Genomic DNA, 12132 nt, shown 5'->3' on the forward strand with positions numbered 1-12132 from the left:
AAGTTTTTGTGGATTCATAATCTTTCGGGGGTTGTAGACAGGTGATGAGAATGGAACATATGCTTATAGCCTCCTAATTATAAATGTGGTGCGCAACACACCCATAAGTAGGACTCTACTAGACACGATGTAAATTCTTCAAAAAAATGCCCCAGTGTTGAGTTATGGAGACACTGGGGATGTAGAAAGGAATATGAGATTGTGAAAAGAGTAGATTTAGTAGAGTTTTAGCGGAGGATGTGAAAGAGAATTTTAACCTACGTATCACGTGTTTGTGGACATAGGCGGAATTGAGTTCGAGAGTAGATTCGTGACTTTTGCTTGTGAGTTTAGTATTCCTCTTTAGCAAATTTGCCCCAGTTCACTGCGTAAGATAAAGTTCCACGTTGTACTGTGTCCCTGCAGGTTGTATTTTCTGCCAAAACTGAAATTCATGTCAAAATTAGTAATAAAGTTAAAAAATGTAAAACTATAAAGAGTGTAAATGATAGTAAATATGATTGGGGGAATGAAAAATGAAGTCGTGTGGCCAATGTTCTCTCTGGTTGTCTTCAAGGACTTGAATGAATGCGTGATGCGTATGCTGAGGATGTGATAATATCTCTAGTTGCATTTGAAGATGATAGTGATAAGGTCTCCGGCTGTCTTCCGGGACTCGATGATAACTGATATCTGCGAATTTTAAGGTAAATTCATTAAAGTGGTAAAGTAGATGATGAAATAAAGGAATGAAGTAAGGAGTAAAATAAGTGTATAGCCGTTTGGCTTTATGCAGGTGAGGCCGTGTAGCCATGCGATGTCTTCGGTTGTCTTCGGGGACTTGATGATATGTCTCCGGTTGTCTTCGGGGACTTGATGATATGTCTCCGGTTGTCTTCGGGGACTTGATGCTATGTCTCCGGTTGTCTTCGGAGGCTTAATGATATGTCTCCGGTTGTTTTCGGGGACTTGATGCTACGTCTCCGGTTGTTTTCGGGGACTTGATGTTATGTCTCCGGTTGTCTTCGGGGACTTGATGCTACGTCTCCGGTTGTTTTCGGGGACTTGATGATATGTCTCCGGTTGTCTTCGGGGACTTGATGCTATGTCTCCGGTTGTCTTCGAGGACTTGATGCTATGTCTCCGGTTGTTTTCGGGGACTTGATGCTATGTCTCCGGTTGTTTTCGGGGACTTGATGATATGTCTCCGGTTGTCTTCGGGGACTTGATGCTATGTCTCCGGTTGTCTTCGGGGACTTGACGCTACGTCTCCGGTTGTCTTCGGAGGCTTAATGATACATATGCCGTGTGAGGCATTTAAAGAAATGATATCCTATTAAAGGCGGACGAGCCTAAAATGTCCTATTTTAGGGTGGACGAACCCAAGCATGTCTCCGGTTGTTTTCGAGGACATGATGCATATGCCGTGTGAGGCATTTAAAGAAATGATATCCTATTAAAGGCGGACAAGCCTAAAATGTCCTATTTTAGGGTGGACGAACCCAAACATGTCTCCGGCTGTTTTCGGGGACTTGATGATATGTCTCCGGTTGTCTTCGGGGACTTGATGCTATGTCTCCGGTTGTCTTCGGGGACTTGACGCCAATCCTGTAAAATTCAAGATAAAAATGTGAATTCTTATTTTAGGGTGGAATGACCCAATATGTCCTATTTTAGGGTGGACGAACCCAGGTATCCTATTTTAGGGTGGAAGAACCCAATATATCCTATTTTAGGGTGGACGAACCCAATATGTCCTATTTTAAGGTGGACGAACCCAAACATCCTGTTTTAGGGTGGAAGAACCCAATATCCTATTTTAGGGTGGAAGAACCCGATATGTCCTATTTTAGGGTGGACGAACCCAAGTATGTCTCCGGTTGTTTTCGAGGACATGATGCATATGTCGTGTGAGGCATTTAAAGAAATGATATCCTATTAAAGGCGGACGAGCCTAAAGTGTCTTATTTTAGGGTGGACGAACCCAAGCATGTCTCCGGTTGTTTTCGAGGACATGATACATATGCCGTGTGAGGCATTTAAAGAAATGATATCCAATTAAAGGCGGACGAGCCTAAAATGTCCTATTTTAGGGTGGACGAACCCAAGTATGTCTCCGGCTGTTTTCGAGGACATGATGCATATGCCGTGTGAGGCATTTAAAGAAATGATATCCTATTAAAGGCGGACGAGCCTAAATGTTGTGCGTTTGCGAACAATGATGTTGTCCCTTTGTCGGGCATTTGAAAGTAGTAGTGCATATGCAGTGCAGTGCTTTTGAAGAAATGATGTCCTATTAAAGGCGGACGAGCCTAAAATGTATAGTTATCCTCGGGGTGTGATATTGATGCCTCCAGCGGTCTTGGGAGATGCCTTCAGCTGTCTTTGGAAACTTAACAATGATTCCTGCAAAGTTCAGAGTAAAATGTTTAAAGCTGGTAAAGTATATGATAAAATATTTGATAAAGTATGAAGTAAAGTGGTGGAATAGCCATCTGGCTCATGATGTTGATGGTATCGTGACAGGCCAAATTTAGGACACGTAATCCTGATTTAATTCGCCTTCAATCTCGTCAACCTACAAAAACAGGTGTATAAAGTTATAAAATTATTTTGACAAAAAATAAATCAAAATATAAGGTTGGAAGTAAAGCCGTATGATTTTTGAGGCGAGGCCACAAGGGCCCTGATTGATAGACTTGACTGTTGATTTCGCGATTTTAAGTTCCTGCACTCAAAGAAAAATTCTTAGTTTGGGAGGGGGAAGTTGATTCGTGTTGACTCGAAGTTTGACGTTGTTGGCACTCCATTTGTCTTGTTTGTTTGGATCTTGTGATCTCCGTTCAAACCTCGGTAGATGAACAGTAGTGAAAATGATTGAAAGAAAGTGTTTCATTTAAAAAGTGTATATGTAAGTGTATATATAAGGAAAGATATATATGTAAGTATATGTATATAAGGAAATATATATGTGTAAATATATGTATGTAAGTTGTAAAATATTTCTGCCAACTTCAGATTGTGACACTTCTAAAGTAATTGATCTATAATACTTCCTGTCTGGTAGCCTTAATCTTGTCGATGTCCAACCGTTCTTTTGTCTATATCTTTTCAAAATATGCCCTAGTTTTGGATTCAGAAGGGTATGCTAAATTTATTTTGTGGTGTGACCGAACCTTATATAGGTTGCCTACGTATCCCTCCAGGGAATCAGGTTAGAATGTAGTTCAGAATACATAAAATGGTCTGAAGTTTTCTAATAAAGGGACCGAACCCGATGTGGATTGCCTACGTATCCCACCAAGGGAATCAGGTCAGCGTAGTTTTGTTATATAAATGGTAAAAGGTTTGTTGGATTTTATCTAGGTGTGACGGATCTGTATGTTAATAGTCTACGAATCCCGCCGAGGGAATCAAGCCCCGTGTGGTTTTCTTTGTGTAAGGATTTTGGATTTTCTGTTATAGTGCAACCGAACCCTATGTGGGCTGCCTACGTATCCCACCACAGGAATCAGGTCGGAACGTAGTTCGTACGCATAAGATATATTTTTTTATTATTTTTTGTTATAAAGCAACCGATCCCTATGTGGGTTGCCTACGTATCCCCCATGGGAATCAGGTCAACGTAGTTCGTACCTGGTTATTAAAGGAAAGGTTGCAAACTAGGTTGTCTTACCTAATGTCGTCCTTTGATTTCTTCTTGGATTGCTAGCTTTCAGGCTTATGTTGTCACCTATCGGCTATTTCAATTCTTTTGAGTGGAATCTCGTCTTGTCCCTTAGTTTCTTTGTTACTTTCTCAGGATGTATGTTGTCTTATTCGTACATTTCATGTCGCAATCGTAGAGTTGACATTTTTGATAAATAAAGTAAAAAAGTTAGATGATTAAGGAAAATCAGAAATGCATTCATAGTTTTTTGCAATTCAAGCTTCCACACGATGAAGCAAAACAAACAAAATTTTGGGTACGGTTCAAGCATCAAATAAAAGAAAACAAGTTCACTACATGTTCATGCTACCAAGGCTCCCGGCGAATCGGGGACGGAGTACAAGTCCAATTCTTCAGAGTCTCCCTTGGTTCGGCACTTCGTGTGATAGGTGTCTCGATGTTGTGAGTGGTTGTAGCAGTAATCTCCATGTGTGATTGTCTTTGGATTGTTCACGGGAACGACAAAAGTTGATGACATGTCCCTTTCCGCACTGGACTCCTTCAAATCTTGGCATCTTCGTGAGCAGGCAAAGGATTGTTGACCACATTGGGCTTAGCTTCAGCGAGCTGGATTACTCCTTCCTTAATCAGGGCTTCGATTTTGTTTTTAAACCCATAGCAATCTTCAATGGCGTGCCCAGCAACTCCAGAATGGTAGGCACAGCGTTTGGAACCATCAAACCATTTTGGGATAGGATCGGGAATTTTCCCTTCAACCGGTTGTATCACGCCCGCTGCTTTCATTCTTTCAAACAATTGAGCCAAGGGTTCAACGATCCGAGTGTAGTTACGGGTGTTTCTGGTATCAAGGTTTGGACGAGCTCTAGGTGCAGCATGTGGTCGATTTTGGTAAGTTGGAGCTTGGACGGGTTGATACGGACGTGGGTTTTGATGTGGAGGTGCTCGGCGTTGGTAGTAGTTAGCTTGGGCGTTGTAGACAGGGTAAGGAGATAGTGGAGCTTGGTAGGGTTCAGGGTAGTGGTAAGGGTAGAAAGGTTGTTGCGGATGGTTAAAGTATGTGACGGCTTGGCTCGGCTCATGTCCTTGGGCGTTCATGACTGCAGCGACATCTTCTTTCTTCTTTTTAACCCCGTTGATAGACCCAGATTGTATAGCTTTGTTTATTGCTTGTAAAGCAATAAGATCCTGAATTTTCCCCGATTTAATTCCTTCTTCTAAGGCTTCTCCCATTCGAACCACTTCTGTGAATTTTTGTCCCATCATACCTATCATTTTCTCGTAAAATATGCCAGCCTGGCATTCAATGAAGGTAGCAGTCATTTCTCTATCATTCATCAGAGGTTGAACCCTGGCCGCTTCTGACCTCCAACGTAACGCATACTCGCGGAATGTCTCAGCTGATTTCCTGGTAACTTAGTCATGTAAACTCTATCTGGCGTGATATCGGTGTTAAAACCGAACCTGTCCATAAAGTCTTGCGCCATGTCACTCCAACCACGCCATTTACGGACGTCCTGTTGTGTATACCAAGTAAGTGTTTCGCCAGATAAGCTTCTTATGAAGAGTTTCATTCTTATGTTCTGGTCTCTGCCCACTCCAACCAGTTTATCACAATAAGCCCTTAAGTGTGTATGAGGGTCGCCTGTTCCATTGAATATATCAAATTTCGGCGGTTTGTAGCCTATGGGTAAATCGACGTCAGGTTGAACACAGAGATCTTCGTATTCTACACTCTTGGTTCCCCTAGCAGCTTGAAGGTTTCTCATTGCTTCGTTGACACTGTGGATCTCTTTTAGCAATATGTTATCTGCCCCTGCCTTCGAATCCTTTTCCATTTCTTCGTATTGATCCACCTCGGGTTGGAACCTGACCGTTACTGGGTTGGTAAAGGCTTGTGTTTCTGCGGCATATACTGGAGGAACATATTGTGCATTAGGGGTGACAAAGTGTGCCCCTTGTATATGCTGGGTTGGATAAGTTTGGGCGATGGGAGTGTTTTGGACCGGAGGTGGTGTGTTATAATTGGTGTTTATAGGTGGTTGATTTGGTGGGTTTAGAGGAACGGTTGTGGGTAGTGGATTAGTCTTGGTGGGTAAAGGAACATAGGGAGTGTGAACTGGCGATTGACTTGGTGGGTTGACGGGTGGTGGATTATGAGTAGCATAGGTAGTGTAGGTGGGTGGTTGATTTTGTGGGGGAGTATAGCTAGTGTAAGTGGGTGGTTGACTTTGTGGGGGAGTATAGTTAGTGTAAGTGGGTGGTTGACTTTGTGGGGAAATATAGGCGGATGATGGATTTGGTGGATTTGCGGGGGTGATCGGAGGTAAGTTGTTGTTGGTAGGTGCATTGTTTTGGGAAGGAAAATGCTCAGGAACTGGGGATTCGAGTGATGGGAAACGAGGCGGTTCTGGTGCAGTATTGCTAGGTTCAGCAGGTGAATTTTGGAGTGTGATGGATAAATTGGTCAAGTCCCTAACCCGATTTAGTTCTCCTCGTAGATTCTCAATTTCTTGAGTCAGGCGGGCGATATGATCATCCCGTTGAATAGTAGTTCCGTGTTCGGAAGTCTCGGGCGAATCGCTAGAGATCACGATGTTTTCTACACCAGTTGGAATAGATGCGGCTGGATCAGACATAGTAATTTCATTTCCTTGACAACCCAACTACGTTCCGGTAACGATGACGTCTTTGATCTCGTGACGTAAGGATGGTCGGCCATCGAGTGTCAACACGAATCAACTCTCTGTTTGGGAATAAGATAAAATAGACATACAACATAAACGATGTTAATTTCATGAACATATTTAGGCAAAGTCATGGTCACGTAAAGGCATGTAGCACATAATCCATCAAGTAGAGTCAAGCAAGTTGTCAAACAAATGTAAACGATTATAGTAAAACAAATAACGCGTCCTAATATGCATGTGACCTCTTTGTGCCAGAGGTGGGCCTAACGTTGTTTGAAGGGTAAAGTGTGCAATAATATGTCATTCCGTTGCTTTGATTAATTAAACAGATTCCGTTTCTAAAAAAAAAAAGTACAAAATAATGTAATATTTATTACATGTCAAATGAATACAACATAAAGTGTTTCCTAATCTAAACAAAGTAAATACAATTTCTATGCCTAACTTCTAGCTCCATTTGTGATGCCCTTGATTTTCGTCATTTATTGTACTCCGATGCAAATGTATACCTGTCATAGAAATGTTAGTCATTCCCTACCTCCTAAAGTTTAATTAATTAGAGCAAATAGTCAATATTTAGGCACAATTATCCTTCAAACATGCACATAAAGTATGATTGGTGTCACTCAGGGTCGTGAACCCGCTTGGACGTTTAGGTAAAGTCATCTAATGGATTTAATACACCAAGGGTATTAAACCTCCTAGGTCATGAAATGTATGCTCTTAATAAAGTGTGTTGGTTTAGCTCTATCTTAGGCTGACTAAGAGTTGGCTTCTTATGACACAAGGTTCCCCCAAGTGGACAACTTGGGAGTGGAAAGTCCGTGGCTGTCGACTGCACCGCTGATCGACTAAATCCACAAGATCAATCCAACTAAAGGGGTAATTTAGTAGTGAACGGGCGTAAACCGCGAAACCGTTTTAAGTGTGTGAATATGTGTGAGTTTTCCAGAAGTGAAGGAAATATGAACGGAATGACAGTTTATCAAAGCAGTAACACATAAACAGTTTATATCAAACAAACAATTAATAACATGTAAAAAATAGTTAACAAATAAATAAAGTGATTTCAAATAAGCACACAAAGCCTATTTAAAACTAAGTCCGTTATGGTTAGAACCTAGGTAAAGTTACCCAGCAGAGTCGCCAAGCTGTCACACCCCATTTTAACCGGAGTTAAATTAGAGTACAACATATTGGAGATTCCTGTTTTTTGTTTAATGTTAAGGAGTCGCCACCTAATTATTTACGGTGAATTAGGACACCTAAAGTTTATTAAAGTAGTTATCTAAAGTTGATATTATTGTAAAGTCTACGAAACCAAAAGATTCTAGGTAAGGGTTCAATTAGTCTAAAGGGAAGATATTAGGCATCCTTTAAGACCCATTAACAATGGTTAACCGACCGGACTTATAATTAATTAGGCTAAGTGTAAATATAGTACTGTAGGAAAGAAAATAACTTTTGTAAATATAGCTAAAGTTACTATATAGATATATAGAAATGTTGTTTGAAAAATAGGATTTGTAGAAGGTAATAATCTGTATAAAAGAATACTTCTAATGCTATTTTAAAATACGACTTATACATGTTGTTAAGGCTGTAAACGAAAGTATAATAGTATTGTTTAAAATAATACTTGTAGAGGAGATTCAACAAATGTAAACTTTAGATAAAAATTATATTGTATGAATATTGCGATGTAGAGAAATCTAAAATTATTTTATAAATAGGATGCGAAGGAGGTGAGTTTTTTTTTTTTTTTTTTTTTTATTAACTTATTTAACCAATTCGGCTAAGAATACGTCTTAAAAATAATGTTTATAAAGAATACCCAGCTTAATACTTACACATTAGTGACGTTTTGAGAATTTTAAGATAGTAAAATAAAGTATGATTCCTTTGACTTGAAATATATAGTCATGCTATTTGAAAATCAATTACTCGAATAAATATTATAGATACCACAAATAGTTTAGAATATAACTAGAAGTGAGTATGAATTTGTGGAATTAACTACCCATTATTAAACTTCACTAATTTGCTAACGTTCATTTAAGTCAGGAAAATAAAATAATACAAAATGTTAGTCACACCAAACACATAAACAAAATATCGAAGAATGAAAATGAGATGACAAAGATGGTATATAAAAAGGTGAAAAAGCCATTTTTTGACTTTCATAAGAGATTGAGATTTTCCGTGATTTTCAACTCAAGCAAGATTGGGCGCAGATAGGCAAACTCCATAAGCGGTGTCGTTGAGTTTCGAAGCGAAACTCTTCGGCTCCGGTTGTACATGCGAAACAAAGAAAAGAAAAATATAAAGGATTAGAAAGAAAACCCGACTAAAATAATTATAGAGGATAAAGAAGAAAATTAAAGACTTATGCTTATGATCAAGTGAAGAACGCAGCATTCTACCCATAAACCCACCACCACAATGGCAGATAATGGATTTTAAGATTAGAAAACAAAGGAATGCATCTATTTAGTATGGACTGTAAATTAAAATGGACAAATATGAGTTCATGATTCCTCTGTATACAAACAGTCGAACACATATCAGTGCATACTTGTGAATTAGCCTCTGGATAACATTCATTCTCGAAATTAAACATATTGCCATGTAAACTAAAGCTGGAAAAAAAAACTACTAATCTTAATTCTGCAAATCTTAACCGAAACAGATCTGAATGACTCTAATGAACAACGACACGGTGATGTGATGATTTCTCAACGAATTAGAGCTAAATCTTAGAGCGATTTGCTAAAAATATGCAGCAGCAGCGAAAGTGGTCTTATCACCTCAAAATGAATTAACGATTTAATTAAAACAGGAGACCTTTCTCAGTTAGCGTATTAACAGTTCAAGAATGTTTCTTTCAACACACATTCTAACATAAAAACCATGATCAAAATTTCTAACCTATGTAGAAGATTACGAATGTTCTGTCCATAATATTTTACGCTTAATCATTAACACATTTCACATAAGGAAAGGAAACAAGACTCCAACATGATAGTCCTCATACTAAAAATTATCATCCAAAGTAGTACATTCAATTAGATGAAACTGTTTTCATTTTTGCACACATGGAACGACCAGTAGCTAATTTGTTTTCTTATCAGTGCGGAACCAAACAGATCGAATATGCATTGGTTAAGTACCACTGTGGAATTCCATTGAAGAAAAGAATTAAGCACATTAATTTCGACAAATTAATTCAAAACAAGAGTAGGATATAATCTCCTCATCTATATTCAACAAGTTTTGCTTAAAGCTATTTATCAACAGACCTGAATTTCTTGCAAAGGGACATTCTTTTATGAGTTAACTGAATTGAAATAGGCTAAAGACCCAAACACCATCCTAGACCAAGAATGATAGATCAAACATATTCCTCCTTATTTCAAATAATAAGAAAAGGAAAAATACTAAAACCTCGACAGCCATTTCAAGGAAGACAACAAAGCATATAACAGGTTCAGGTAAGACAAGAATTCAGTTTTTTTTAGAAAATCAGCGGCTTGAAAGAGTATTCAAATCATTTATCACCTCCAAAGCATTAACACACATGATTCCCCTAATCTTTAATTCTTATAATAAACACTTAATTAGGTCGAAACAAAATTTGTCATTAAGGATATTTTAGGCAGCAAAGCTGCGACGTTGTTTCCTAAATCAGTTCCTACACTAAACAGTGAACAAACCAACTCCTATCCAATCCCACATAACAAAAGCAGAATCATTTTTTAAGTCAAGTACAATCTTGCAGCTTTGAAGTGATAAAGTTTCTTAAAAAAAAAAAAAAACTCGACAGGGCATAGATTATATGAAACAGCATATGCATACTAAACTTAAACCAAATATGAACTAAACCAATAACCAACACCAATTCACACAAAACAGTCGTATTCAACAAGGATATTCATATATGTAAATGGACATATTTAACAAACATGGAGATGAAAACAGAACAGGGCAACAGGAAGTCATACTTCGCATATATGTTGAAAGTTGAAACAGAACTAAATATCTAAATTCGTAAAACTCAACCATGCTTAATTAATTCCAGATTTTTAATAAACAAGACAGAGCTCGAATGAAACACACGATATTCAGAATCTAGAAACTAATAAAGAGCAGTCCAAAGAAGCAAACAATTAAGATCCGGATCCAACTTAATACCATCATGACGCACAAACTAATAATACGGAATCCACATAAATGATATACCCGATATATACTCTAATGTATAAATTCCTGTAGCTCAAAGGTATATAGGAACTATATACATCTAATATATTTAGGTATATCTCCCATACTCTCAAACAAAAAATCAACACTTACACAAATAAGACATGCTTGAACATTCTTATTACCAACAAAATGTCTTAGATTATACTAACATACCCGAGTACCGCAGAAAACGACCCGAACACGACGAACGATTCGAACCTCAGATTAAAACAGACCCGAAAGTTTATGTCGAGTAAATGTTCGAGAATAGATGATGATTGGTAAAAACTGTACGAAATGTGAGGGTAAGCTGTGGGAAACGCTGAATAATCGTTTCCTGAAGAACGCTAAAACAAAACTTGTCTAAAAAATGTGAGTAATTCTATTGTCCAAAACACTGAATCAATTTCCAAAAATCTTAAAATCCCTTAAAACGATTTCCCCAAAATACCCCCTTTTTTTCGATCTGTTTTCTTGTTGATTTGTTTTTGCTTTTTTCTTTCTCCTTTCTTTCTCCCCCTTAAACGTCTCCAGACCATCCCATTTATAGGGTTTCGATTCGGGTTTGAGAAAGAGAGAGAGGAGCGTATAAGAGAATAGTGGGGGACAGAAGGAAGTGGAGCGGAGCGGGTAACGTGGGAAGAGAGAGGAAAGGGTAGGGGTGCGGCGGAGAAAGGGAAAAGGAGGGAAATGAGGGGAGAGGAAAGGAGAAAGAGGAGGAGGGAGGCGGATAAAGGAGAAGAAAGGAAAGAAAAAGGGGGCGGGTAGGTTTAGGTATTGGGTCGGGTCGCAGAAAAATTATTGGACCGGGTAGGGAATCATTTGGGCTTGGTTGATTAATTTAAATGTGGGCTGATATAATGTGGGTTGGGTATTAAAATGTGGGTTGTTTATTTGGGTAGGGAATAACATTGTATTTGTATTTTAATCCATTAATTTGGCTGAAAATTGTTGTTCCTTCCTTCGCTATTTAATTATTTTTTTTGGGCTTCCAATTTAATAACTGGTATAATATATATTATGTAAAGACAATAAATATGTAAAATAAATATTTTGCAAAGTGTTGTCTTGTAATTAATTTAACGAGTCCAGACCCGAAAATGAAACGATGATGAACTGTTTAAAATTTATGATAAAGTAATGCTCATAATGTTGAAAAAATAAAAGTAGCAAAAATAATAGTAGTGAAAATAAAGTATTTAGCTTGTCAGTAAATTTAGAAGCCCTGAGTAAATTAAAATAAAGGAGGGACAAAATTGGGTGTCAACAGTTGCCACGTGTAGGATCTCAATAGGAGCAATTAGTAATGTGAGGACGACAAAAGCGTTTTATCGACGCTTATATATAGTAGTAACTAGACGGCTTATGCCTGTGCGCCCAACACTTTAGATTATAGTGTATCTATGTGTATATAGTTGTCTTTCAATAGTGATTATATATATATATATATATATATATATATATATATATATATATATATATATATATATATATAGAGAGAGAGAGAGAGAGAGAGAGAGAGAGTATATGTTATGTTTAAAACATGATTAATAT

Source organism: Lycium barbarum, chromosome 3 (genome assembly GCF_019175385.1).
Source record: "Lycium barbarum isolate Lr01 chromosome 3, ASM1917538v2, whole genome shotgun sequence".
Classification (NCBI taxonomy): Eukaryota; Viridiplantae; Streptophyta; class Magnoliopsida; order Solanales; family Solanaceae; genus Lycium; species Lycium barbarum.